We start from the raw sequence: 6,428 nt of genomic DNA on the forward strand, positions 1-6,428 counted from the left end.
AGGGTGACCATCTTCACTGATACCACTGTTTATTTTAAATACTGGGTACAATCTAGCCCTGTACTCTTGTACTGTTTCTTCCATCGACTGTGTAGTTTGACTAATCTTAGCATAGTTTGGATGTTTTACAAACACACGACGCATATTTGCAAAAATGGAGTCTGGATTGCTTAAACTATTAACAACCTCGCCTGGTGACATAATAAGATCGTTACTTTTCCCTGTGTATGGGCTCCACTGCCCTTTGCACTGGTGCCATTTTAACCCTGTAATTTGCATGAGTGCCTGCTGCATTTCGGGGCCATTTAGATGATAACTTTGTTGCAAGTCAATTATTCCCTGAACGCACCCTTCTACATCATCAGTGGGTTTTGGAACATGTTCGAGGACCTTAATCATTTGTTCTTTTGTCCAAGGCCTATGAACCAATACATAATGAGGTTGGCCGTCTTCCCCTGCTCTCGGATTTGCCACCTGGATGAGCGGGAAGGTCTCAGTGGGTTTACTTACCTCGGGTCCCTCCAGGAGGATTGGCGTTCCCCCCATCTCTTTATTCCATGATAACTCGGGCCCTTGACCCCTACGCGTCATCATGTGTGGCCCCGCATTATGTGATGTGGAATTAAGGTCATATCTCGGCGGCGGTATTGTCGGGTACAGCTGTGTCGTAGTGGGTGTGAATGTAACATTATCATCTTGTAATGGTGGTTTTACTTTTTTCATTCGTGTCTTTTCCCCCTCTTCTATATTTTGTGTTGCATTTAACTGCTGTTCTACGCTTGGCCCCGTAAACAGCTGTTCCTTCCTTATTTTAATCACTCGCTTACGTCCCCTTCCCTGTGTCTCATCATCTTCAGCACGAGCAACATTAATACCACTTTGGCTCTCCCCCTCTTTCTTACGCATCTCCTCATGCCAAACTCTAGCCTGCCTCAATTGTTTCCCTGGTGTATCACGAGTACGTTGCTTTTGCCGGTCATGAATGGACAGGTTTCTCAACAACTCCCCCGTCTCTCTTACTCCAGCCAAGTCTGGATCAAATTGATAGCGTCCTTTCCATTTACCCAAGTACTTCGTACTACCCGGGAACTTGAGTTCCATCTTTTTTACCATATCGGGTGATTTTGACCTGTCAGGTCTGGCTCCCCTTTTTTTATCTTTCTTCCCCATTGTCTGCTTGTTAGTAGTCACACAAAAATACTTTGAGAGATTCTCTGGAGAAATGCTACGTGCTCGTTCACTTCCCCTGATGTCAAGCTTCTACCTTTTGACCTAGCGTCTCAGGAGGACATCAGCTTGGTGTTTAAATTTCACGGAACGTGAACGATTTTAGATCTCCTTCAAATACTCTCCACGCACACACATATAATCCGCAGTTAGTATGTCAGTCACAGGCCTGGTCAATTCACTGTCTCACTTGTTCGGACCCGAACCACCCGGGAGTTCCGTTACCCAGGTGCACCGTTAAAACAACTGGTTTTTAATCTGCAGAAGCTACGTTATCTGCAGTAATGTTTTCTTGACTAAACCAAATCTACAGAAGTTACGTTATCTGCAACAATGTTCCAAATCTGCAGAAGTTACGTTATCTGCAGTGAACAACAACAATAGTGAAGTAGCTAAGTCTCATACCAAAAACCGTCTAGGTGCCGTGGTACCCAAAATACTTCAAGAAGTTTTTGTCTTACCCCTTGCCGTCCGTGTCTTTCCTCTGGTTCAGTCGGATGTCAACCGGGGCACTCGTCGGGAGATCCTGCGAGACCGGCCTCAAAATCAGGACGAGATGAGGTTTTTTAAGTCCTGGTTGCTGTGCACAGTCTTTTCCTCCGGTCGTCACCGCCTCCCCCTCCGCATGACCCGGTCAACACCCGTTTTGAAGGACCGAAGGACCACTGTAAAATGTCAAGGGAGAATCACCCCTGTGTGGGGGAGCGACTCACGCCTCGGCAAGTAGGAATCCAGACACGGACAGCAGACTATAAGTTTCCGGCCGGGAGAGATGAAACCTCAGTGAACAGGTCTGATCTCTGAACCTCCAGTTCTCTCCAAGCCTTTTATTGAATATCATAAGTCACGTCGACATGTGCCGACACATTTCAATCAATCCAGAAATCAATACAAGTACATACGACCGATTCAAAGGTACCTAAATTGTCAAGGGCATGTTTACTTCGGTCCAGCTGGTGTTTACTTGGTCCATGTCCGCCTCCCCTCATGTGTGTTCAGGAGTGGAGTTTGTTCGGTTGCCCTGACCTAAGTGGTCGTCCTAACCTAAGTGCGGTGGTGTGATGGTTAGTTCCTAGATTTTAGTTAATAAATGAACTAGAGTTAGTAACAATATCATGAAACTTTATGTGTTATGTATTTATGTGTTATGTATTTAAACTGTGCATAACATTGGACTGTATGTAAAATCAAACTGTTGTGTGATATTAGACTGTGTGTGTGATATTAGACTGTGTGTGATATTATTTTATTACATTCGATAACATGATTGCTCCTATAATGTTCTTCACATCTAACTGTAATTTTAACATCTCAAGACACGACAGGATGACCACATGATACGCATACCTCCTTTTCAGAGTCTGTCAAAACTTGAGAAGGCTGCTTCGATGTTCTGGTGGCATCAACCTCAGCCGATTCAGTCATTGTCGGTTGTCCTCCATCCTAATGAACAAGTTGAATATTAATTTAATGAATTAAAAAAAGAAAATGGATCAGAATTTTACACATTTTAGGCTTTGGCCACCCAAAACAAAAACTAACAAGTTCACGAATGAAACAAAACCAATTACTTTAGCGCATGACAATTAATCTTCAGTAGAGATATGTTGTGACTGATATTTCAGTCACAGGTTGTCTTTTGAACGCCACCAGGGCCGCAATGGAGCACAGGACAGCCAAAAGTCTTCTTGTCGGACACCTGTAGTGGCTGGTAGGTTCTAAGATTATAACATAGTAAAGGCACATACAACTCCTAACTGTATTTCATATGATAATGAAGGAAAAGATGATTAGCTATGATTTATGTCAACAATAAAAATGGCTCTACGGGGTCCCCACAAACACAAACCTGACAGTTGGGTGTCAGATGGCCAACATACCTGACACGCAATTCAACTCAACTGGACCCCACAACACAAGAAAAAGCTGAGTGAGCCTCAAACCAGACATACACATTCACTGACAAATATCCTGTGACACCAGATATATTAGAAGTCTTGTCTAATCAGCACACGTCTATCTAACTGCAATTTTAACATCTCGAGACACGACAGGATGAGTACACGATACGCATACCTCCATTTCTGAGTCTGTAAAGCCTGGAGGAGGCTGCTTCGATGTTTTAGTAGCATCATAAATTTATTGAATTAATTATATTTGAGGTTGGATTAGATTTTTACACATTTTAAGCCTTAGCCACCCAAAACAAAACATAAGCTCATGAATGAAATAAAACTAATTAATTTCGCCCATGCCAATTAATCTTCTGTAGACACGTGTTGTGACCAGTGTTGTTTTTGGCAGGCATTTTAGATTTTGTCCAAGTCATTTGGACAAAGTGCTGATTTGTTTACATCACATTTAGTCATCCCAATTCGTTATAGTTTTAGTCCAGTTTTAGTCAACGAAAACTAAAAAAAGGGTTTTAGTCCAGTTTTAATCGACGGAAACGCAAAAAAAGTTTTACCCTAGTTTTCGTCAATTTATTCACAAAGGTTTTAGTCCAAGCGGCACGGTGGCCCAACTGGTTAGCAGGATGGCCTCACAATATTGAGGTCGTAGGTACGATTCTGGCTCCGGCCTTCCTGCGTGGGTTTCCTCTGGGTAATTCGGTTTCCTCCCATATTCTTAAAACATGCATGGCAAGTTGCTTGGACACTCTAATTGCCCCTAGGCATGAGTGTGAGCGTGGATGGTTGTTCGTCTATGTATGCCCTGCGATTGGCTGGACACCAATTCAAGGGTGTACCTCGCCTACTGCCGAAGACAGCTGGGATCGGCTCCAACACCCCCCGCGACCCTAGTGAGGAGAAGCGGTACAGATAACGGATGGATGGATGGATGGGTTTAAGTCCATTTGAGTTAAAACAAGGCATTCAAGGTTTCCACCCAATAACAAAGACTTTTGGATGGACTACAAAGGATTCTTCATTACAAACAGAAAAAAGTGGCAACAGTGGAATCAATGCTCACTGCTCCAAAATAAGCAGAGAAGCAAAACATTTTGTTGGGCAACTGTTGTGGCTTTATTTCACTAAAAGCAACATAAAATAATCACGTCATGTTTTCGTCATAAAAGAACCTCGTTTAGCTTGTCATCGTCATTAAAAAAGGGGCGTTAACGAAGTATTTTCGTCATAGTCATCAGTGACGAAAACAACACTGGTTGTGACTGATATTTCAGTCCCAGGTTGTCTCCTGAACACCACCAATTGGGCAAGGGGGCGCAGGAAAGCCTGGGGTCTTCTATTTTTACAGTATAGAAAGGCTAAATATCAAATTGAAACAGTGTTTTATATCATGAATATACAGGGTTGGTGCTGGTTCTGGTAGGGAAACCACAACATAAAGATGTCCTTAATTAGTCCCACAATGGGGATATTTGCAATATGGCATATGATGGCCTAACAGGGCCACCGCCCAGAAAAGAGTAACGCAGAACTTTGTAATACTGTCACTCCCTGACCAGTTCGTTGTTCCTGAAGAGCCAAACTTTGACTCAGACCCACAAATTTGAATTACAGATAGTGGACAATGGAGAACTCCCCCAGTCAGTCAGCATGTTCAACTTCCATAGAAACCTCAACATACATTTATTAGATTGCCAAACTAATTGGAAACTACATCACCAGAACACCACAAGTGGGCTCTGTTATTGTACTTAAAGATGCATCTTACAAACCTGTGTTCTCCAAGGCCAGCTGGTCCATAGTCTTAAGTTATTTCTTCGCCAACATCAATGTCTCGGAGCGCAAACAGACAGAGGTGTGGTCTGTCCTCTGTTGTCTTCTTCTTCATTTTACAGTTGGGGTGCATGTGGTCATCATTAACCAGTCTTCCCAGACTGCCATCTTCTTGAGCGGCATCAACACTTAAAATAGATTTAAAAAAAAAAAAAACAATTATTCAATCAATGTCAGAAATTAATCTTTGAGACAATCTTGTGTACACAAAACATAAAAATAGGAAATCCACAATTTTTAAATCTTCTAAATCAAATCATACAAGAAATTTCTATTGGAATCAGACCCTATTAACAGCTTGTCTTTGAGACTTCATGGTCTATATTTTCATTTGTACAGATTCAACGCATGAATAAAAGTAATTACCGTATTTTCGCAGTCATAAGCAAACAAAGCGCCCTGTCAGTCGATGCGTCCATTAAATGGACAAAGTACCACTCACGTCCATCAGCCCTTGTCATCAACGAGCTGTTGGAAGTGCATGTTAGCACACCCTGCTGGGCAAAGAGTGAGTTGTCCATGCTTACAATCGACCGTGACAAATACACCATCTGACTATAATGTTTGGGTGATGGTGTTGGAAAAAGCTGGACAAAGGGCAGCTGTCCACAATGTTTTAGTCTGTCTTATCATTTATGTTATTGCAAGCAAGAAACGTCCCAGGTTTAGACAACAGACAAAAAGTCCAAAGCATAACAGCACATCTCTTTAAACAGCCATGCAAATCTCTCTAAACAGCTATGGGATTGTGGGTCTCTGCTCCCAGAATGCATTGCTTGAATTAGCTAAGGCTGAGTGGCTTTTGTATTATTTTCATTTTTTTTGGGTATATTGATGGCATGAGAGATACATGTTTGTGTTAATCTTATTTCTATGTTTCATTGTTTGCTTGTATGATGAGTTTTTTATTTTTTGTGTGTGGTGAGCAGCCAAGTCCCTCCCCTGACGTTGCTTTGTAGGCTATTGCCAATGCACCTAATATTGGCCTGAGCCATTGTCAGCTATTGTCAATAGAGACTTGGCGTCTGCTGCAACAATGGGGTGATTGCTCATGTTATTGGGGCATAGTAGGCTGCTATCGGCTGTGTCAGTGTGGGCAGCTCTGCCAAGTTCATGCTATGCTAACAGCAGCTGTGCTATCGTCTTGTCAGGCGGTGCGTCCAGTATATGTTACAAAGACAGAAATAGCGGCCTCAACAGGTGTTGCGCCCTTTGACACGGCGCGTCTTTTGGGTGCGAAAATACGGTATACATTTTTGCTTAGAGAATGATTTTTCCCCTAACACTTATGGGATGAGTATGTGTTTATTTTTTTAAATAAAAACAAAAATAAGATAACATCTCAATCTTTGCCTCACCTCCAAGTTTTTTCTTGCCGGCGGAAGTCAAACAAAAAGACAGTGCCTCTTCCATCCATCTTCCTGCGTTGAGATTTATCAGAATCTATCAATTTTCCTC

At 42.4% G+C, this 6,428-nt stretch overlaps 1 long non-coding RNA gene across 2 annotated transcripts; it reads right to left on the bottom strand.

The window, feature by feature from the left end:
- Positions 1–1,694: 1,694 nt before the first annotated feature.
- LOC148314957 (uncharacterized) lies at positions 1,695–5,022 on the bottom strand. Of its 2 annotated transcripts, none has more exons than XR_015841385.1 (3): positions 4,910–5,022; positions 2,575–2,670; positions 1,695–1,892 (listed from the first exon to the last, which is right to left on the bottom strand). It is a non-coding gene; the product is annotated as an uncharacterized LOC148314957 (long non-coding RNA). The 2 variants fall into 2 exon arrangements; XR_015841386.1 differs by lacking the exon at positions 1,695–1,892 and adding an exon at positions 2,072–2,271.
- Positions 5,023–6,428: the final 1,406 nt, after the last annotated feature.

Source organism: Idiotropiscis lumnitzeri, unplaced genomic scaffold (genome assembly GCF_059441095.1).
Source record: "Idiotropiscis lumnitzeri isolate Australia: NSW breed Sydney's pygmy pipehorse unplaced genomic scaffold, RoL_Ilum_1.0 HiC_scaffold_178, whole genome shotgun sequence".
In the NCBI taxonomy this organism is placed as follows: Eukaryota; Metazoa; Chordata; class Actinopteri; order Syngnathiformes; family Syngnathidae; genus Idiotropiscis; species Idiotropiscis lumnitzeri.